The 23,032-nt window shown below is 47.4% G+C and overlaps 1 protein-coding gene across 3 annotated transcripts in view; it reads right to left on the bottom strand.

The window, feature by feature from the left end:
- sema4ba (sema domain, immunoglobulin domain (Ig), transmembrane domain (TM) and short cytoplasmic domain, (semaphorin) 4Ba) overlaps positions 1-23,032 on the bottom strand; it is a 207,023-nt gene that overhangs the window by 127,388 nt on the left and 56,603 nt on the right. Inside the window, exon 1 of one of the 3 annotated variants that reach the window (XM_078427033.1) lies at positions 4,585-4,842. The exons of 1 other annotated variant lie outside the window; for it this stretch is intronic. The gene's annotated coding sequence lies outside the window, so the exon portion shown is untranslated. Of the gene's footprint in view, positions 1-4,405; positions 4,483-4,584; positions 4,843-23,032 lie in introns of those variants that run through there. One more of the 3 variants, XM_078427034.1, reaches the window with a different exon arrangement.

The raw sequence follows: 23,032 nt of genomic DNA, 5'->3' as shown, positions 1-23,032 counted from the left end.
TCTTTAATCCTGCAGCACAAGATTCCAAACTTCCCAGTTACAATATTCCCGGCTGTAATTACATTTTGATCATCTAACAATGAAAACCGTGTCCTAATCCTTCACTGTTCAGTCTGGATGGAGCAAACTGTCTCCCAGATGAACCTCCCAAAACTTAACAGAAATACTTCAGGGTCCAGATTTGTTCGATTTGTAACTTAACAACCGAGAGATAGTCAGGGTCAGCTGGCAAAACCTCGAGACTTCAAAAGAGTTTGGATTCATCCTTTCCCATTAAATAATGGGACTCAGACACAGACGCACCCACTGAGGAACTGGAGGGCAGATTAAATTAAATTACATTTTAATTAAAGCCACAGCAATATCCTGCCTGAGTCAGTCAGTGATCATCCCTGCAAACCAGCTGCTCTCCCATTCATACTCAAAGTGTGGTTTCAGAGAGGGCTGGAGATGTCAGTTTGTGACATACAAATACCTCATTCAGTATATACAACATCACATTCACAGTGTAGACCACAGTGCGTCTGAGAGTCCAAAAATGAGCCGTTTGGCCTGAGTGGTTAATATTGATTTTCCTCCCACCAGAAAATAGTGAGCAGGAGCCTCAAACATGGCCCCTCATTCAGCATGATCACGGCCGATCTCCTCCTCCTCCTCCCTGTGCCAACTCCTCGATCCTCACCCGCCTCCACCCGGAATATCTCCACAGAGTCTTTCCGGATTCCACAACCCCAGTGGTGGGGGTGAAGGCCCACCGGTCGACCCGTGGTCGGCAGTCGATGGGAGCGTGGGGGAGGACGGGACCACCGTGGGGGAGGTGGAAGAACAATGTACAATGGAGGACCTGCCGTGGGAACGGGGGTGGGGGGGGGAAGAGAACAGGAAACATGTTCCCAATGTTGGGGGAGTCCAGAACAAGGGGCCACAGTTTAAGAATAAGGGGTAGGCCATTTAGAACTGAGATGAGGAAAATCATTTTCAGTCAGAGAGTTGTGAATCTGTGGAATTCTCTGCCTCAGAATGCAGTGGAGGCCAATTCTCTGAATGCATTCAAGAGAGAGCTGGATAGAGCTCTTAAGGATAGCGGAGTCAGGGGGTATGGGGAGAAGGCAGGAACGGGGTACTGATTGAGAATGATCAGCCATGATCACATTGAATGGCGGTGCTGGCTCGAAGGGCCGAATGGCCTCCTCTTGCACCTATTGTCTATTGTCTAAAAGGAGGAGCCGGCGTGTTTTGTAACTTTGTCAGCGCTGTAGGTGGCCACTATTTGTATACATCGGGTACGCAGCAAAGAATCTCACTGTGCCTTGCCACATGTGACAATAAAGCATTCCATTCCATTCTGAGAGCAGATGTTTCTACACACCTCAGGTGTAAGCAGCTGTTCCTTATTTATGTAGCAGTGTCCTAAGTTGGTCACTTTCCCACCAGTGAAAACATTTCCACAACTGCCCTGACTGGAACTCTTAGGATCTGATACGTCTGATAAGGTCACCCCTCATTCATCTCAACTCCACGGAATACAGTCTCAAACTATCTCGCCTCCCTCGATAGAACAGTTTCTTCATCCAAGTAAAGATAGACGCAAAATGCTGGAGAAACTCAGCAGGACAGGCGGCATCTCTGGATAGGAGGAATGGGTGAGGCTTAGGGTCGAGACCCTTCTTCAGACTGAGGAAGGAGGAGTCTGTTGACCCAAAAAGTCACCCATTCCTTCTCTCCAGAGATGCTGCCTGTCCCGCTGAGTTACTCTAGCACTTTGGGTCTATCTTCAGTGCAGCATCTACATTTCCTTCCTGCACGCATCGCCTAACTGAGGAAGTTTATCTATTTCTACCACACATGCATTTTTACAAGTATTCATTTTCAGGGTCTGGAGGCACCAATAAGACCATTATTGACCAATTTTGCCCATCCCCAATTGTCCTCGAACAGATGGCAGTGAACAACCTTCTTGACCCGACCTCCTTAAATACACCCGCAATATTCAGCCCTTTGTTAAGTTATGCACTTCAAACACTCCCCACCCAAAGCACATAATAACAAGGGACATTTGACCTGTTGTTTTACCTGCTTTTTTCCCCCCCACATTTCTTTACAAGTTAGAGGTGATTCTGCCCATCGCGTCTATGTAGGGTTGCCAACTTCCTCACTCCCAATACGGGACGAGGTGGCTTCACCGCCCCGCGCCCCACGTGACCTCACCCAGCCAGCGGCCACGTGCTCCCACTCCACCAATGGCGGCCGCCATTGGTGGAGCGGGAGCACGTGGCCGCTGGCTGGGTGAGGTCACGTGGGGCGCGGGGCGTGACATCACCCTTTGTCCCTTATTTGGGAGTGAGGAAGTTGGCAACCCTACTAATACGGGACAAGGGCGGTCCCGTACGGGACAAACTAATTTAGCCCAAAATACGGGATGTCCCGGCTAATACGGAGCAGTTGGCAACCCTATGTCATGCAGCAATCTCATTCCTCACTAATTTTACCCTGCGACCTATTGTCAAAATTTCTCCTCAACTCCCCCCCCCGCCGATTCTTCAACTCACCCGCAGAGCAGAGGAAGATTACAATGGCCAATAAACCGACCAACCTTTGCAGTATTGGTACAGTGAGTGTAAAAGGTTATGGGGAGAAGGCAGGGGAATGGGAAAGAAAGCAGCCATTATTGAATGGCGGAGGAGATTTGATGGGCCAAATGGCCTAATTCTGCTCCTATGGCATGAATATGCAGGTGGTCAATTAATTAAACCTAAAGCAGAAAAGGAGTTTAGTTTAGTTTACAGATAATACAGTGTGGAAACAGGCCCTTCGGCCCACCGAGTCCGCGCCGACCAGCGATCCCCGCACACTTACACTACCTATACACACAAGGGACAATTTGCAACTATACAAAGCCAATTAACCTACAAACTTGTACTTCTTTGGAATGTGAGAGGAAACCGGAGATCCCGGAGAAAACCCACAAGGGGAACGTACAAACTCGTTACAGACAGCACCCGTAGTCAGGATCGAACCTGGTCTCTGGTATTGCAAGGCAGCAACTCTACCGGCACACAATCCGAGTCTTAGTTTAGCTTCGTCTATTGTCACGTGTACCAAAGTACGTTGAAAAGCTATTTTGTTCCTTAAAACAAACGAACAAATTTCCCGTTAATCCCAGCATAATCCTTTCAGTTGGAACCACAAAGTTGCCATGCTTGGCAACCCAGCGGTATGAATATTGATTTCTCTAACTTCAAGTAACCCTTGCTTCCCCATCCCAGTTCTCCGACCAGACTGACTGTCCTCCTACTTTTATCTTTATATACTTCGTTGTCATCTTTCCCTAACGAACAATGATCTATTCTACATTTTCCTTGAGCCTCATCTTCTTTGATGTCTCGTTTTCACACCTTACCCTTCCGTATCTCTGCGTCTCCCTCTCCCCTGACTCTCAGTCTGAAGAAGCCAAAACGTCCCCCATTCCTTCTCCCCAGGGATGCTGCCTGTCCCGCTGAGTTACTCCAGCTTTTTGTGTCTATCTTCGATGAATTAGGAAAATAACTGCAGATGCTGGCACAAATCGAAGGTATTTATTCACAAAATGCTGGAGTAACTCAGCAGGTCAGGCAGCATCTCAGGAGAGAAGGAATGGGTGACGTTTCGGGTCGAGACCCTTCTTCAGACTGAAGAAGGAGCAGTCTGATGACCTAAAACATCACCCATTCCTTCTCTCCTAGAATAAGAGAGTATAAGAAAATAACTGCAGATGCTGGCACAAATCGAAGGTATTTATTCACAAAATGCTGGAGTAACTCAGCAGGTCAGGCAGCATCTCAGGAGAGAAGGAATGGGTGTCGTTTCGGGTCGAGACCCTTCTTCAGACTGAAGAAGGAGCAGTCTGATGACCTAAAACATCGCCCATTCCCTCTCTCCTAGATGCTGCCTGACCTGCTGAGTTACTCCAGCATTTTGTGATACCTTCGATGAATTAGTGTTGGTCAGCCTGCGATATGCACTTGTGGAATTGAAAACCAGGCGTTAAAGTCCAGTGATTTCCTCGCCCACATACCGGTGAAGTGCGAGACAGTCAAGTTATTGTTCACAAGGAGGAGAAACGCAAGCATAAATTACAAGCTTCTTTGGAATAGAAAAGAGTCAGAAGCCTGCAGCAGTGTGCTAAATGGATTGGGGAAACTCCTCAGTGGTGAAGCTGGCTGGTGGGTTCCCTGCATCCCACCCCCTGCCTCCCACACCTACAAATACATCGTTTTAACAGAGAGGAAAGGGCTCACATTGTCGACCTCCCCGTGGTGAACCCTGACAACTGGCCTCAGTCAGGCGAACCACAACAAACACAGACAGCAGACTTCATAACTTCTGCTGCCTCAAACGCAAGAAGAAGACAGAGAGGAATACTCACATTTAAAACATTCAGTCTGAAGAAGGGTCTCGACCCATTCCTTCTTTCCTGAGATGCTGCCTGACCCGCTGAGTTACTCCAGCAGTTTGTGAATAAATACTCACATTTAAAAGCCTGATTTCCATCACAATTACCTCCGAGAAGGTGGAGTCACCTAACTTCACTTGCAGCACACAAACCTTAGGTCGTTAATGATAATCCCACGTCGTGGCAGGAGCTGAGGAAATCCCTCTCGACCCTGGCTGGCGCCTGGAAGAACCCTTGTCTCACCATGGTTACAGCAGCTCACTACATAAGGAACAGGCCATCCACTCTATCTCCATGGCAGCCGGCAAAGTGCTGCAACAAACCCTGAGTCTGGCAGGGAGGGGAGAAAGCCACAGCAGCAGCGAGCAGGTCACCTTCTTGACTGACCAGGGCACCAGCTGTTCGGGAGGGAGCCGTTCTTACCGGGAGCCGGTCACAGACAGGGGATCCCTCTGGACAGTCTGACCAACGCACAGCAGGAGCTGGGAAAAGGGGCTGCACACGTCAACACGACGAAGGAGCTCCGCTGTCATCACAGGCGAGGGTCGCACAGTACAATCTGCCAATGCCCTGCCTTACAGGCGAGTCCCAGAGGAATCAGGGTAATGGGTTTAAGGCTGAGACACATTACAGGCATTCTGACACTGCAATCCTTCCTCCAAAGACAGTCCCGTCTAATGGATTTGCAAAACAAATAGCGATTTACATACCCATTAATTCCCATATCATCCCCTCCGCCACTGAGCTCCTCCATTCAATTCCTTCCAGCACATCGGCGCAATTTATTAAGCCTGAAATTGATGTTTGTAATTAATTAATTACCGGGGGGTTTTCTGAATGGTCGGCTCTTTTCATTGAGATTGGCCGAGATGTGTTTTAGCTTGTGTGTTCCCACTTACGAGAAGGAGAATGCTTTGCGTTCGATGCATTGTATACAGTGCATCCTTGTTTAACCGTGCCACAGTCTGCAATGCAACGCAACGCTGGTCTCATAAATTATAACCCATTTGGTTATCAGCATGACCCATGAAGGTATACGCCCAAGGCTGACACAAAAAGCTGGAGTAACTCAGCAGGTCAGGCAGCATCTCTGGAGAAAAGGAATAGGTGACGTTTCAATAGACAATAGACAATAGGAAATAGGTGCAGGAGGAGGCCATTCGGCCCTTCGAGCCAGCGCCGCCATTCAATGTGATCATGGCTGATCATTCTCATCTGTATCCCGTTCCTGCCTTCTCCCCATACCCCCTGACTCCGCTATCCTTAAGAGCTCTATCTAGCTCTCTCTTGAGACCCTTCTTCAGACTGAGAGTCAGGGGAAAGGGAAAACGAGAGAAATAGGCAGAGATGTAGAAAAGATGTAGAACAAATCGGTCTGGAGAAGGATCTCGACCTGAAACGTCACCCATTTCTTCTATCCAGAGATGCTGCCTGTCCCGCTGAGTTACTCCCAGCATTTTGTGTTTAGAACAAATGAATGAAAGGTGTGCAAAAAAGTAAGATAATAGAGGAGACAGGCCATGGTTAGCTGGGATCTAGGTGAAAACGAGTTACAGACAATGAGCCTTGACAAGACGACATTGAAGGTGGTCCAGCCACTTGCGAGGGGGAGGGATGGAGAGAGAGGTTTGTCGAGGCTTAATGTTCCTGAATAGTCTACTTTTCATTTAGTTAAAATGTGTGGATTAGCAGGTAAACTGGGGTTTGTGTGCAAAGCAAGTGATATCAGCACAATATTGGTGGTGAATCTGTGGAATTCTTTGCCACAGAAGGCTGTGGAGACCAAGTCAGTGGATATTTTTAAGGTAGAGATGGATAGATTCTTGATTAGTACGGGTGTCAAGGGTTATGGGGAGAAGGTAGGAGAATGGGGTTGGGAGGGAGAGATAGATCAGCCACGATTGAATGACGGAGTAGACCTGATGGGCCGAATGGCCCAATTCTGCTACTCGAACTTATAAACAATTCTGCAAAATTTACCAAAAATCTGCCACTTCCAAAGGAGGTAGTTGAGGCAAGTACTATCAAATGTTCATAGGTTATACGGGCAGAATTAGGCCATTCGGCCCATCAAGTCAACTCCGAGTCCATGTGATCACTCTGTACACTAGCACCATCTAACACACAATAGGAACAATTTATAATTTTACCAAGCAAATTAACCTACAAACATGCATGTCTTTAGAGTGTGGGAGGAAACCAGAGCACCCGGAGAAAGCCCACGCGGTCACGGGCGGGTAGTTTCGTTTGTCTCCAATACTTCGCTTCTGGCTCCAGAACTTTATTGAATGATTAATATCCCGGAGGCAGAAGATGAAAGAGCACAATATTCCTTCAGGTCACCAGGTTACGGAACAGCACAGTGGAGCAGCTGGTAGAGCTGCTATCTCACAGCGCCAAAGGGCGGCACGGTGGCACAGCGGTAGAGTTGCTGCCTTACAGCGAATACAGCGCCGGAGACTCAGGTTCGATCCCGACTACGGGTGCCGTCTGTACGGAGTTTGTACATTCTCCCCGTGACCTGCGTGGGTTTTCTCCGAGATCTTCGGTTTCCTCCCACACTCCAAAGACGTACAGGTTTGTAGGTTAATTGGCTGGGCAAATGTAAAAATTATCCCTAGTGGGTGTAGGATAGTGTTAATGTGCGGGGATCGCTGGGCGGCGTGGACCCGGTGGGCTGAAGGGCTGTTTCCGCGCTGTATATCTAAATCTAAAAAATCTTTAAAAATCAAACACTTCATTCCCCACCTCAGGTGCTGTCTGTGTGGAGTTTGCATGATATCCCTGTGACCGCATGGGCATCATCCCACATTCTAAAAACATGTGGGTTTGTAGGTTAATTGGCTATTGCAAATTGCATGTAATGTCATTGCAGGTAGTTATTCTGGCTTGTCAGGTGTGGACAGAGTTACCTACTGTCCCGTATTAGCCGGGACATCCCGTATTTTGTGCTAAATTGGTTTTTGTCCCGTACGGGACCGCCTGTGTCCCGTATTAGTAGGGTTGCCAACTTCCTCACTCTCAAATAAGGGACAAAGGGTGACGTCACCGCCCGGCGCCCCACGTGACCTCACCCAGCCAGCGGCCACATGCTCCCGCTCCACCAATAGCGCCATTAGACAATAGACAATAGATGCAGGAGGAGGCCATTCGGCCCTTCGAGCCAGCACTGCCATTCAATGTGATCATGGCTGATCATTCTCAATCAGTACCCCGTTCTTGCCTTCTCCCCATACCCCTGACTCCGCTATCCTTAAGAGCTCTATCTAGCTCTCTCTTGAATGCATTCAGAGAATTGGCCTCCACTGCCTTCTGAGGCATAGAATTCCACAGATTCACAACTCTCTGACTGAAAAAGTTTTTCCTCATCTCAGTTCTAAATTGCCTACCCCTTATTCTTAAACTGTGGCCCCTTGTTCTGGACTCCCCCAACATCGGGAACATGTTTCCTGCCTCTAACATGTCCAACCCCTTAATAATCTTATACGTTTCAATAAGATCTCCTCTCATCCTTCTAAATTCCAGTGTATACAAGCCAAGATAGCCACAAAATGCTGGAGTAACTCAGCGGGACAGGCAGCATCTCTGGAGAGAAGGAATGGGTGAAGTTTTGGATTGAGACCCATCTTCAGACTGAACTGAACTGAACGAAACTGAACCAAACTGATCCAAACCTTGTCACTGGCAGCAAAGATGAAGGAGAGACAATAGTCCCACAGTTTTCACATAGTTGACCATCTCTACTCCACTGCCAATTGTCAGTATCAGAAGCAATCAGTGGGCAATTACTTAACACATTCTTCACGTCTCGGTGAAAAGCCTTTTTAATTACTCAATTTCCAGAGTTAAAACTTTGATATTTATCAAAAGGTTGCAGCTTTTAATGTTAATATTCAGCAGCAGATTAACATGCAATTTGCACATCGCATCTATGTTTTTGAAGAGGAAATATTGAATTTTAACATGCAAATGAAATTTTCTTGTAATCTGCCTTGATGTTATTACAAGTAATCTGCATAAATTAATTTATTTATGGCTTTGTATTAGTTGCTGCTCATGTTACATATTTGACATGGTTTTCAATTATTAATGTTGGCGAAACTGAGTCTCGTGCCCTCTAATTTAATAAATAGTGAACATCTATTAATTTGGAAACAATAATTCTTGCAGATCCCCGCCTCACCTAAGTCAAGCAGCCCTGGAGCGGCCAACCAGGGGATTGCCCCAGGAGCTTCCGTTAGGGGCAGAGTCAGCGGGCCATAGAGCCACAGGTTCATAGGGCCATAGATTCATAGGGCCATAGATTCATAGGGCCATAGATTCATAGGGCCACCGATTCATAGGGCCACAGATTCATAGGGCCATAGATTCCTAGGGCCATAGATTCATAGAGCCACCGATTCATAGGGCCACAGATTCATAGAGCCACAGATTCATAGGGCCACAGATTCATAGAGCCACAGATTCATAGAGCCACAGATTCATAGGGCTATAGATTCATAGGGCTATAGATTCATAGGGCTATAGATTCATAGAGCCACAGATTCATAGAGCTATCAGGCCATGGATTCATAGAGTCATGGTCATAGAGTCACAGAGCTGCAGTCATTGTCATAGAGAGTCAGAGAGAGCCAGAGCCTCATAGTGTTGAAACAGGCCCTTCAGCCCAACATGCCCACAATGACCAAAATGTCCCATCTACACTCGTCCCACCTGCCTGCGTTTGGCCCGTATCCCTCTAAACCGGTCCTATCCAAATACCTGTCCAAATGTTCCTTAAACGTTGCGATAGTCCCTGCCTCGATGACAACTAGCTTGTTCCATGCACCCACCACCCTTTGTGTGAAAAAGGTTAACCCTCGGGTTCCTGCTGAATCATTCCTCCCACACCTGACAGTGGCTGGGAGATCATTGATCATTTAGTGAATGAGGACTGGTTGTTAACTCCAGCCCACAGGAAAGCAGGAGATGGGTCAGATGTTGGCGTTCAGCTCCCAGCAGCTGGGAGGGTAGGGTGGCCAGAGCAGGGTCTTTGGATCGTGGAAGAAACCTCCCAATCCCATTTCTTAATTTAGTTTAGAAATACAGCATGGTGACAGGCCCTTCAGCCCATTGAGTCCTCCTCCACCATCGATAACTCGCACACTAGTCTATATTGCTTCCTGTGCACAAGGGGTAATGTAGAGGGGATAATTAACCTACAAACCCGCACATCTTTGGGATGTGGGAGGAAACTTGGAGAAAACCCATGCGGTCACAGGGAGAACATGCAAACTCCATACAGACAGCACCCGAGATCAGGATAGAAACCTGGTCTCTGGCGGTGTGAAGCAGCAACTCTACCGCTATGCCTCTGAGCTGCCATTACTAATCTACAAAGGGAAGACACAAAATGCTGGAGTAACTCAGCGGGTCAGGCAGTATCTCTGGAGAACATGGATAGGTGACGTTTCACAGAGTGCTGGAGTAACTCAGCGGGTCAGGCAGCATCTCTGGAGACCATGGATAGGTGACGTTTCACAGAGTGCTGGAGTAACTCAGCGGGTCAGGCAGCATCTGTGGAGACCATGGATAGGTGACGTTTCACAGAGTGCTGGAGTAACTCACCGGGTCAGGCAGCATCTGTGGAGACCATGGATAGGTGACGTTTCACAGAGTGCTGGAGTAACTCACCGGGTCAGGCAGCATCTGTGGAGACCATGGATAGGTGATGTTTCACAGAGTGCTGGAGTAACTCAGTGGGTCAGGCAGCATCTCTGGAGACCATGGACAGGTGACGTTTCGGGTCGGGATCCTTCTCAGACCCACGGAGAAGCAAGTCATTCTCGATCCCGAGGGATGACTTAAAGTAAAAGAGGTTGGCAGACAATTTCTGAAGTGCAGTCACTAGAGAGATGCAGGAAATGTGCCAACTTATCTTCACTTGGTAAAATTATACAAACCACAATGCAATAATGGGCAGCTATTGCATTTTCATCATGCTGGCTGAGAGATAAATATTTACCAGGAAGCTGTCATCCTTTGATGTAGTACCTTGCATCGGTCCTGTCCTTCTGAAAGACCAGACTGAAGGACAATGCCTTTTGTATTTTTTACAAGATTCCAGTATCTTACAGTCTCTGGTGTCTTCTCAATCTGTACCTTGCAGGAGACTGAGTATCTCAATACGCCTTGGTGGCCTTTATGCAAACCCCTGAAACGTTCTACTCGATTTGCGGGTGGCACGCTGGCGCAGTGGTAGAGTTGCTGCCCTACAACGCCAGTGACCCGGGTTCGATCCTGACTAAGGGTGCTGTCTGCACAGCGTTTGCACGTTCTCCTTGGGCCCTCATCGGTTTCCTCCGGGTGCTCTGGTTTCCTCCCACACTCCAAAGACGTGCAGGTTAGTAGGTTAATTGGCCTCTAAACTTTCCCTAGTGTGCAGGGTAGAACTAGTGTACAGGTGATCGCCGGTCAGCGAGGACTTGGTGGGCCGAAGGGCCTGTGTTGCCACGCCGTAACTAAAAAGGCATTTCTGCCAAAGATGCTGAAAAGAAGACCCCCAAAAAGTCACCAGAAAAGCTTTGGCTACAAATTTCCTTGGCAAGTACACAGTCAATATTTATCAGCTTGAAATTTGTTGGTGTTTGTGTGGAAGATCTTCAGCTACAAGTAAACATTGGATTCGTTCTGGTGGATTCTTATTAAACTTTATCCCAGAAAGTGCACACTGGAGGTGAATTATTCATGTTGGGATCAAGTTGAGGACAGTTAGAATAGAGACATTGACTATGTGAAATGCACTGTCGTTGATAGAATGTATTATATCTCCCGGTTTTCTTTCAAGGTGAACTCCCCACTGCAGTGTAAAGTACGTACTCTATATTTTAAATTGGTTTCTGAATGTCCCGAGTGTAAGAGTTCAACACAGAATGTTTACGACTCTAAATATACCACCGGTTACACAGCTCCAGTAGTAAGCAGACACCAAAAGCTTCCTTACAATCTACACTGATCATGTTAACAAGTCTAATTTATTTATTATTCCTCTTTTCTCCCCAACTCTGCACCTGAGTTTGCCTTTAAATAGAGGCAAGTTAGCATTAAACTTGTGCAACGTAAAACACTGGTACTATCCCAATGTTTAAGAAAGATTTGGACAGGTGCATGGATAGGACAGGTTTGGAGGGGTATGGACCAAACGCCGGCAGGTGGTACTGGTGTAGATGGGCCATGTTGGTCTGTGTGGGCAAGTTGGGCCGAAGGGCCTGTTTCCACGCTGTATACATCTGTGAAAATACAGAACAGTACTACACAGGAAAAGGCCATTCGGCCCACAATGTCTATGCCAAACATAATGCCAAGTTAAACTAATCTCACCTGCCTGCACATGATCCATATCCCTCTATTTTCATGTGCTTATCTAAAATTCTCTTAAATGCCACTGTAATATCTGTTTTCTTTTCCAACTTTTTCCAAGATGTTCTCTGAGATCTTTGGTTTCCACCCACACACTCCAAAGATGTACAGGTGTGCAGGTTAATTGGCTTGGCATAAGTGCAAATTGTCCCTGTTTTGTGTGTTGTCTAAGTCTATGTTTCATTTTTTGTTTCAGTTTGGAGATACAGTGCGGAAACAGGCCCTTCGGCCCACCGAGTCTGCATAAACCAGCGATCCCTGCACACTAACTCTATCCTACACACACCAGGGACAATTTTACATTTATGCCAAGCCAATTAACCTTCAAACCTGTACGTCTTTGGAGTGTGGGAGGAAACCAAAGATCTCGGGGGAAACCCATGCAGGTCACGGGGAGAACGTACAAACTCCGTACAGACAGCACCCGTAGTCGGGATCGAACCCTGGGTCTCTGGCGCTGTAAGTGCTGTAAGGCAGCAACTCTACCGCTGCGCCACCGTGCCCCCTATGTATCTGTGATGCTGCTGCCATTCCCATTGTACCTGTACCTCACCGCATTGTGCATCTGGCAATGAACTCGACTGATGTGCTCTGCTTAAGGAAACAATTCCCCTCAGTTCATCCCCAGGGTCTCTGTACAACAGTGAACACCTCTGTTAAATCTCCCCTTGGCAGGAAGGGAAACGATGGCACTATCTCTGCCCTCTCCAGAGAACAAGTGATCTACATCCCTGGTACCATCCTGGAACATCTACTCCACACCTTCAACTAGGACTTGCCTTGTCCCTACACTGCTCAGAACTGAACTCCACTGCCCAACATCTCTGGAGAGAAGGAATGGGTGACGTTTCGGGTCGAGACCCTTCTTCAGACTGAAGAATCAGTCGCCCATTCCTTCTCTCCAGAGATGCTGCCTGTCCCGCTGAGTTACTCCAGCATTTTGTGTCTATCTTTGACCTAAACCGGCATCTGCAGTTCCTTCCTACACCAAACCCCAGCTACAGTTTAACATTTCTTGCAGATTAGTTTTTGTGACTAATTCCGGATGTGAGCTAACACTCCAACAATTGAGAATCAGTGGAGCGCGGTGATGGGTTCGACAAAAAGCCGCACATCCACAGGCTAATTCCTATTTAATCCTAGCGTATTATATTTTCATAAACAGATCCAAAGCTTGCCGCATGGTTGATTTTGCTACTTAGGTTAACTGATTGCACAGAGCTCTGTGCTGTAGTGTGGAGTTCCAGCCACCAGCACTCCCAATGGTAACCCCCAACCAGAGAACACAACACACATGCTGAGGGTCCGTTGTGCTACAACAACTCACAGCCTTTAGAGATACAGCTTGGAATGAGTACGTTAACCTGTGGTGAGCGTTTGTCAGCACTGGGCCTGTACTCGCTGGAGTTTAGAAGAGTGAGGGGGACCTCATTGAAACGTACAGAATAGTGAGCGGCCTGGATAGAGTGGATGTGGAGAGGATGTTTCCACTAGTGGGAGAGTCTAGGACTAGAGGTCATAGCCTCAGAATTAAAGGACGTTCTTTTAGGAAGGAGATGAAGAGAAATTTCTTCACTCAGAGCGTAGTGAATCTGTGGAAATCTTTGCCACAGAAGTCGGTGGAGGCAAAGTCAGTGGATATATTTAAGGCAGAAATAGATAGATTCTTGATTAGTACGGGTGTCAGAGGTTATGGGGAGAAGGCAGGAGAACGGGGTTAGGAGGGAGAGATAGATCAGCCATGATTGAATGGCGACCTGATGGGCTGAATGGCCTAATCCTACTCCTATCACATGACCTTATGGCCTTATGGAAACAGGCCCTTCAGCCCAGCATGTCCTGCATCTAGCCTGTCCAATCCTTTAAGAATGTTATATGTTTCTATAAGATCCCCTCTCATCCTTCTCAATTCCAGCAAATATAAATCCAGTTGATCCATTCTTTCATCATATGTCAGTTCCGCCATTCTGGGAATTAACCTGGTGAACCTACGCTGCACTCCCTCAATAGCAAGAATGTCCTTCCTCAAATTAGGAGACCAAAACTGCACACAATACGCCAGGTGATGTAGGAAAACTGCTTTCTGATGCAATGCAATATCTATCTTGGAGGTGATGTAACACTCATTAAACAGGCCCTTCGGCCCACTGAGTCCACACCGACAAGCAATCGTACTAGTTCTATCCTACATACTAGGGGCAATTTACAGAAGCCAATTAACCGAAAACCTGCACAGTTGGAAAGCGAGAGGAAACCCGAAGAAAACCCACGTGGTGACAGGGAGAACGTACAAACCCCATACAGTCAGCACCCGTAGTCAGGATCAAACCTGGGTCTCTGGCGCTGTGAGGCAGTAAGTCTACTGCTGCACCACTGGTAGTTTGTGCACTAAGTAAACGATGGACTGAGCAGTCAACTCTCACTCTGTGATTCAATAGACAATAGACAATAGACAATAGGTGCAGGAGTAGGCCATTCAGCCCTTCGAGCCAGCACCGCCATTCAATGCGATCATGGCTGATCACTCTCAATCAGTACCCCGTTCCTGCCTTCTCCCCATACCCCCTCACTCCGCTATCCTTAAGAGCTCTATCCAGCTCTCTCTTGAAAGCATCCAACGAACTGGCCTCCACTGCCTTCTGAGGCAGAGAATTCCACACCTTCACCACCCTCTGACTGAAAAAGTTCTTCCTCATCTCCGTTCTAAATGGCCTACCCCTTATTCTCAAACTGTGGCCCCTTGTTCTGGACTCCCCCAACATTGGGAACATGTTATCTGCCTCTAATGTGTCCAATCCCCTAATTATCTTATATGTTTCAATAAGATCCCCCCTCATCCTTCTAAATTCCAGTGTATACAAGCCCAATCGCTCCAGCCTTTCAACATACGACAGTCCCGCCATTCCGGGAATTAACCTAGTGAACCTACGCTGCACGCCCTCCATAGCAAGAATATCCTTCCTCAAATTTGGAGACCAAAACTGCACACAGTACTCCAGGTGCGGTCTCACCAGGGCCCGGTACAACTGTAGAAGGACCTCTTTGCTCCTATACTCAACTCCTCTTGTTACGAAGGCCAACATTCCATTGGCTTTCTTCACTGCACCTGCATGCTTCCTTTCATTGACTGATGCACTAGGACACCCAGATCTCGTTGAACTCCCCCTCCTCCTAACTTGACACCATTCAGATAATAATCTGCCTTTCTATTCTTACTTCCAAAGTGAATAACCTCACACTTATCTACATTAAACTGCATCTGCCATGTATCCGCCTACTCACACAACCTGTCCAAGTCACCCTGCAGCCTTATTGCATCTTCCTCACAATTCACACTGCCCCCCAGCTTAGTATCATCTGCAATGGTACTTTTAATCCCTTCGTCTAAGTCATTAATGTATATCGTAAATAGCTTGATAAAATATGTTGTTTTACTTATTTAAAAGATGCCGGGGGGGGGGGGGTAAGAGCATGTTCAGAGTTCAAGCAGAACCACAACATGGTCCCAATTCCTTGGTGAAGCGCAGGTTAACCAAGGAGGTTTAACCAAGGATATCACTGAACAAAGAGCAGAGTCCAGGGATCTCCGGAAGTGTGTGGGAAGGAACTGCACACGCTAGTTTAAACCGAAGATAGACACAAATAGCTGGAGTAACTCAGCGGGTCAGGCAGCATCTCTGGAGAGAAGGGATGAAGAAGGATCTCGACCCGAAACGTCACCCATTCATTCCTTCTCTCCAGGAATGCTGCCTGCCCCGCTGAGCTACTCCGGAATTTATATTCTCCTTACAATACCCATAACTTGACCATAACTTTTATAATAACTATGTTTCTGAATCTCCCCATTATCTCAGGCCACCACAGCTGGCTATTTTCTGTACACAAAGGTTTACATGGCTGTAGTTTTTGGGAGTGGCAGCTTATAATTCCAGCACTTTTAAGTGCTAGTGTTTTGAGTTAATTGTGACTCTGGTATTGTGTAAATGCAATTTAACTTTTACTGTAACTTTTACGGTGATTGCTTCCAACACATGTGGTGTCACTTAGAGACTATCCAAACACCCTCTATAGGACATCAGTGACGCATGGGGCTGTTTACATACTTTACATATCTAACCTTTCACATTCCTGTCAGATCAAACACTGCCAATTGTTTTGATTAAAAAGTCCTGTTTGAAAGTTTCCTCGAAAACTTTGTAATAACCGTAAATTAATATTGCACAAAACAGCTCGGTTTTCAAACTCTAATCAGAACCAGGAGCAGCACATTGATAGAGAACATGGACAGATGACGTTTTGGGCCTAGACTCTTCTTCAGACCGAAGGGACTCGACCTGAAACTTCACCTATCCACGTTCTCCATGGATGATCTTTCTACAACACTACAGGAGAAGTTTCACTGGCGGCCTGATCAACTGTAGTAGAGCTTGACTTCTGCACCGCAACTCCTTTTGCAACAAAGATCAATGTTTCAATTGTTCTCCTGACTCCCCGCTGCCCTCTCTGCTGTTTCGAGCCACTGGACCAAGGGTGAGATTGATGTCTCTGTGGGTTTTGTTAGCCGGGCTAAGGCAGCGATTACAGCCGCACCTGTTTACACTCCAAAGCAAGCGGCCAACTTGGGATTTATACAAAGGAACCTGGTTCAAATTATTAAAAGGAAAATGTATCTCATGCTAACAGCATCATGAGATTGGCCCCATAGCAGAAGCGACCATGTGGCGGGACTGGGAACTGGAAGTGTCCTGAGCTAATTCTGCTACCACCATCATCTACTGTACAAGTGATGGCTCCCACTGATTGTCGCCGGAAGCTTGTGGCCTTTTCAGGACAGACGATGACAGCGATGTAACATTTGAAACGTGGATGATGGACACAAAAGAAGAAGTAGAATGAGATTCACAATTACTGAATAAAATACTGACCTGGCTATGCCGATGTTTAATTTAGTTTATTCTTGTCACGAGTACCAAGGTGCACTTTAATTTCATTTCTCATGTATTGTGTGTTTTTATGACTGTTGGCAGATTATTTTCTCTCCTATCGTATCGTGCAGTGATTTTCCAGTCAACAAAAAGACAACAAACGATTGCAATCAAGCCACAGAGGACAGATACAGGATAAAGGGTAGATAATTTAGTGCAGGGTAGAGTCCGATAAAGTCTATTTCAAGAAGGTTCAGAGGTCTTTATGAGGTAAATGGGAGGACAAGATTGCTATTGAGGGCGTGCAGCGTAGGTTTACTAGGTTAATTCCCGGAATGGTGGGACTGTCATATGTTGAAAGACTGGAGCGACTAGGCTTGTATACACTGGAATTTAGGATGAGAGGGGATCTTATCGAAACGTATAAGATTATTAAGGGGTTGGACACGTTAGAGGCAGGAAACATGTTCCCAATGTTGGGGGAGTCCAGAACAAGGGGCCACAGCTTAAGAGTAAGGGGTAGGCCATTTAGAACTGAGATGAGGAAAAACTTTTTCAGTCAGAGAGTTGTGAATCTGCGGAATTCTCTGCCTCAGAAGGCAGTGGAGGCCAATTCTCTGAATGCATTCAAGAGAGAGCTGGATAGAGCTCTTAAGGATAGCGGAGTCAGGGGGTATGGGGAGAAGGCAGGAACGGGGTACTGATTGAGAATGATCAGCCATGATCACATTGAATGGCGGTGCTGGCTCGAAGGGCCGAATGGCCTCCTCCTGCACCTATTGTCTATTGTCTAAGACTGCATTCTAGCTGGTGAGAGGACGATTCAGTTGCCCGATAACAGCGGAAAAGAAACTGTCCCTGATTCAGAGGTGTGCGTTTTCACACTTCTACGCCTCTTCGATAACAAAAATATAAATTGTCACTTGTGTGCAGGATAGTGGTAGTTTAGTTTAGTTTAGAGATACACTCTGAAACAGTCCCTTCGGCACTCCGAGTCTGCGGTGACCAGTGATGCCCACACACTAACACTATTCTACACGCACTAGGGACAATTTACAATATTTTATTGTAGTCAATTAACCTGCAAACCTGTGCGTCTTTGGAATATGGGAGGTAACCAGAGCAAAACCCAAGCAGTCACGGGGAAAACGTATAAACTCCGTACAGACAGCACCCGTAGTCAGGATGGAACCCGGGTCCCTGGCACTGTGAGGCAGCAACTCTACCGCTGCACCACCGTGCCGCCATCTACAAAGCGAGAATCAGGAGTGGTGATCAATATGACAGAATTATTGTCTAAACCAACTAGTTCAGGGTCACGTACTTCCCCAATGAGGACCACATGTGTGCCTGGACCGCTGCTTCACCTCGACTGACTAGGACATGCCAAATAACTGTGGTCGATATCAGTCAGACGAGGTTGGGAGAATAGTTCAGCAAATACCACGATTACCCAAGGCACCAGGCTTCCTTGTGTCCTTGCGAACAAACCTTGGGCTTTGGCCAGCTGCCAGTCACTGAGACACTCCCAACAGTTAAAGGTCATAAACTTGCACCGAGATGGAGCTCAAATCTCCAACACTAAAACCCTGGGCAACATGGCGACGCAGCGGTAGAGTTGCTGACTCACAGCGCCAGAGACCCGGGTTCAATCCTGACTACGGGCGCTGTCTGTACAGAGATTGTACCTTCTCCCCGTGACCTGCGTGGGTTTTCTCCGGGTGCTCCGGTTTCCTCCCACATTCCAAAGACGTACAGGTTTGTTGGTTAATTGACTTTGGTAAAATTGTAAATTGTCCCTGGTGTGTGTAGTACAGTGTTAGTGTGAGGGGGTCGCTGGTCGGCACAGACTCGGGGGGCAGAAGGGCCTGTTTCCATGCTGTATCTCTAAGCTAAACTAAACGTGTGGGTTAGCAGGTTAATTGGCTTCTGTAAATTGCTCCAAGGGTGTAGGGAAGAACTAGTATACGGGTGATCGACGAATAGCATGGATCAAGTAGGCCAAAGAGCCTGTTTCCACGCTGTATCTCCACACACTGAAACTCAGTCAGAACTCTCTGGGCACAGAGCAGGGATCTAAGCAGTGGATAGTTGGTCGGCTGCCAACATCACTAACCGCTCCCAGCAGCCAAATACGCAAATCCCGTCTCCTAACCTTCATCAGGAAGCCTGGTCCACCAGGACAGTCAGAGCTTAGAGATACAGCACGGAAACAGGCCCTTCGGCCCACTGAGTCCGTGCCGACCAGCGATCACCCCTTCGCACGAGTTCCACATTATTCCAAAGTGGGATAACATAGAACTAGTGTGAACGGGTGATCGATGGTAAGAATGGACTCAGTGGGCCGAAGGGCCTTGAACTGGAGGAACGGTGCCTCATATTTCACTTGGGCAGCTTATAACCCAGCGGTATGAATATTGACTTCTCCAACTCCATGTAACCCTTGCTTTCCCTCTTTCTCCATCCCTCCTCTTCCCAGTTCTCCGACCAGTCTGACCGTCCTCCTAATTAAATTTTACATTATAAGCCTCGTTGCCACCTTCCCCAAGCCAGCAATAATCTGTTCTAAATTTTTGTTGACCATTATCCCCTTTGATCTCTCTTTTTCACACCTTACCCTTCCATATCTCTTGTTTCCCTTTCCCCTGACTCAGTCTAAAGTGTCTCAACTCGAAACATCCCCCATTACTTCTCTCAATAGACAATAGACAATAGGTGCAGGAGTAGGTCATTCGGCCCTTCGAGCCAGCACCGCCATTCAATGTGATCATGGCTGATCATTCTCAATCAGTACCCCGTTCCTGCTTTCTCCCCATACCCTCTGACTCCGCTATCCTTAAAAGCTCTATCTAGCTCTCTCTTGAATGTATTCAGAGAATTGGCCTCCACTGCTCTCTGAGGCAGAGAATTCCACAGATTCACAACTCTCTGACTGAAAAAGTTTTTCCTCATCTCTGTTCTAAATGGCCTACCCCTTATTCTTAAACTATGGCCCCTTGTTCTGGACTCTCCCAACATTGGGAACATGTTTCCTGCCTCTAACGTGTCCAACCCCTTAATAATCTTATACGTTTCGATAAGATCCCCTTCATCCCCTTCATCCTTCTAAATTCCATTGTATACAAGCCTAGTCGCTCCAGTCTTTCAACATCTCCAAAGATGCTGCCCGTCCCGCTGAGTTACTCCAGCATTTTGTGTCTATCTTCGGTGTAAACCAGCACCTGCAGTTCCTTGGTAGACACAAGTAACCCTTGCATTTCCTGCATTTCCTTCCTACACTGTATCTCTAAACTAAACTATCCTTAACATCCTCCCGCTAACTATGATGTGATCGAGTACATCAGTCATCCATATGCTTTACAAGACTTGCTTTTCAAAATCTCTATGAACTTCATTTCTCATTAACACAACCTTTCCTCTGAAGATTGCCAAAATACTACATGGAAATCTGGCTGCCAGAAATTAATTATAAAAATATGTTCCACAGTGGAATTGCTGAAAAAGTAATCATTTCTGGCTGGTCCGTTGTGTGGCCATTACCCCTGATGAAACCAGCCCTGGTGCATCCCATGTACGTAACTCTGCAAACTCACTTATTAATTTTGGTTTAGTTTAGAGATACAGTGCGGAAACAGGTCCTTTGAGTCCGAGCCGATCAGTGATCGCCCTGTGCAACTGCACTATCCTAGATAGAGCTCTTAAGGATAGAGGAGTCAGGAGATATGGGGAGAAGGCAGGAACGGGGTACTGATTGAGAATGATCAGCCATGATCACATTGAATGGCGGTGCTGGCTCAAAGGGCCGAATGGCCTCCTCCAGCACCTATTGTCTATTGTCACACACTGGAGACAATTTAACCGAAGCCAATTAACCTACAAACCCTGTACGACTTGGAAGAAACCGGGACACCTGGAGAAAACCCACACAGGTCACGGGGAGAACGTACAGACTCTGTACGGACAGCACTTGCAGTCGGGATCCAACCCGGGTCTCTGGCACTGTGAGGCAGCAACTCTACCACTGCACCACCCACATCATCCAGAGCAATTTAGTATTCTTTAATACTTTAATACTTTCTAATTCTTTAATTAAGAGCTGGATAGAGCTCTTAAGGATAGCGGAGTCAGGGGATATGGGGAGAAGGCAGGAACGGGGTACTGATTGAGAATGATCAGCCATGATCACATTGAATGGTGGTGCTGGCTCGAAGGGCCGAATGGCCTCCTCCTGCACCTATTGTCTATTGTCTTTAGAAAATGGCAGACAGGAGGCACAAGGAACTGCAGATGCTGGAATCTAGAGCTCAACACAAAATGCTGGAGTAACTCAGTGGATCAGGCAGCATCTGTGGTGGGAATGGATAGGACAAATTATTAATTATTCAGCCTGTCAGCTCCCAACCCGAGAGGTCACCAATCCATTCCCTCCACAGATGCTGCCTGATCCGCTGAGTTACTCCAGCTCTTGGTGTATTGTTTATAAAATGTCACCTCAATTAACAATCCACTGCTATTTTCCTTGCAACATGGAAGTCGAATAGGAATGCAACACAGAAGCAGGTCCTGTGGCCAACCAAATCCATGCTGACTGCCAACCTCTGCTTATAGCTCAGGCCCTCGAGTCCTGGCAACATCCTTTTAAATCTTCTCCGCACCCTTTCCAGTTTGGCAACATCCTTCCTACAACATGGTGATCAGAACTGAACATCTATATCTATATAATACTAAAACTCTGCGGTCCAACATTCCGTATGTATATACGGAAGATTCCGTATGTATATACGGAAGATTCCGAAGATTTCTGTCCATAACTTACAAACCCTGCTCCTCCCAGACGGTACACCAAAGCGCTACGATTTTTGTACCGCCGTATTCACCATTGACATGGGCAACTGTTGTAAGTACTTTCGTTCAAATTGAAGCTACCTTTTTAAAGCTAGAGAGATATTAAAGTTTAAATTTTCATTTCTAACACTTTTCTTGAAGGGTCCAAACCCTACTCCTCCCAGACGGTACACCAAAGCGCTACGATTTTTGTACCGCCGTATTCACCATTAACATGGGCAACTATTGTAAGTACTTTCGTTCAAATTGAAGCTACCTTTTTAAAGCTAGAGAGATATTAAAGTATAAATTTTCATTTCTAACCCTTTTCTTGAAGGGGCTTCAGTGCGTGATGTCACAATGGCACCCGTGCACCAATGAGAGATCAGCTCGGTTTTAAATTTACATCTTCAGCTTGTGACGTCACAATGCTTGTGTGAGATTGTTGCAACATTGTTGCGAAAAGCAACTGCCAGTTTTTTAAAGTTGTGCAAGTCACTTAACATACACAGATCAGCATGGGGCCCCTATTCCCTCCCTCCCCCCCCTTCCCCCCTCAACCCCTTCCTCCCCACTCCTTCCCACCTCCATCCCCACTCCCTCCCCCCCTCCTCCCCAACTCCCTCCCCACCTCCCTCACCCCTCCTCCCCTAACTCCCCCCCCTCCCTCCTTCCCTCCATCCTCCCCCCCTCCCTCCACCCTTCCATCCCTCTCCCCCTCCCCCCTCCTTCCACCCTCCCTCCCCCCCTTCTGGTTACAAAGGAAACCCTACGGGGACGGGCCCAACGGGGAAAGAGGGGTACTGGGAAAAGGGGAGGTCCCCCTCCCTCCCCTCCCCTCCCCCCTCCCCCCTCCCCCTCCCCCCTAACCCTCTCCCTCCCCCTCCCCTCCCCCCCTCCCCTCCTCCCTCCACACCTCCTCCTCCCTCCCTCCCCTCCTCCCTCCACACCTCCTCCTCCCTCCCTCCCCTCCTCCCGGTTACAATGGAAACCCTACGAGGACGGGCCCAACGGGGAAAGAGGGGTACTGGGAAAAGGGGAGGTCCCCCTCCCTCCCCCCTTCCCCCATCCCATCCCCCCTCCCTCCCCTCTCCCTCCCCCCCGTTCCCCCTTCCCTTCCCCCCTCCCTCCACACCTCTCTCCTCCCTCCCTCCCCTTCCCTCCCTCCCATCCTCCCAATGCTTGTTTGAGATGGGTGCTACATTGTTTCGAAAAGCACCACTAACAGATCGCAGTGAGAAGCACTATGTGACCGTGAATGTTTCAAAACAAGCACTTAAAAAGCACTTATCTTTTTTTAAAGTATTTTTTTTAATTGCAAGTCACTTAACATACACAGATCAGCATTGGGCCCCTATGCTCGTGGGCCACCGGGGCAAGTGTTTCGAAAAAAGCACTGAGAGTGTGTCTGGGGGAGAGAGAGAATGGGGGGGGGGTCTGAGAATGGGGACTG

This window comes from Rhinoraja longicauda, chromosome 33, assembly GCF_053455715.1.
Source record: "Rhinoraja longicauda isolate Sanriku21f chromosome 33, sRhiLon1.1, whole genome shotgun sequence".
In the NCBI taxonomy this organism is placed as follows: Eukaryota; Metazoa; Chordata; class Chondrichthyes; order Rajiformes; family Arhynchobatidae; genus Rhinoraja; species Rhinoraja longicauda.
This window is presented reverse-complemented; position numbering and strand designations above follow the sequence as displayed.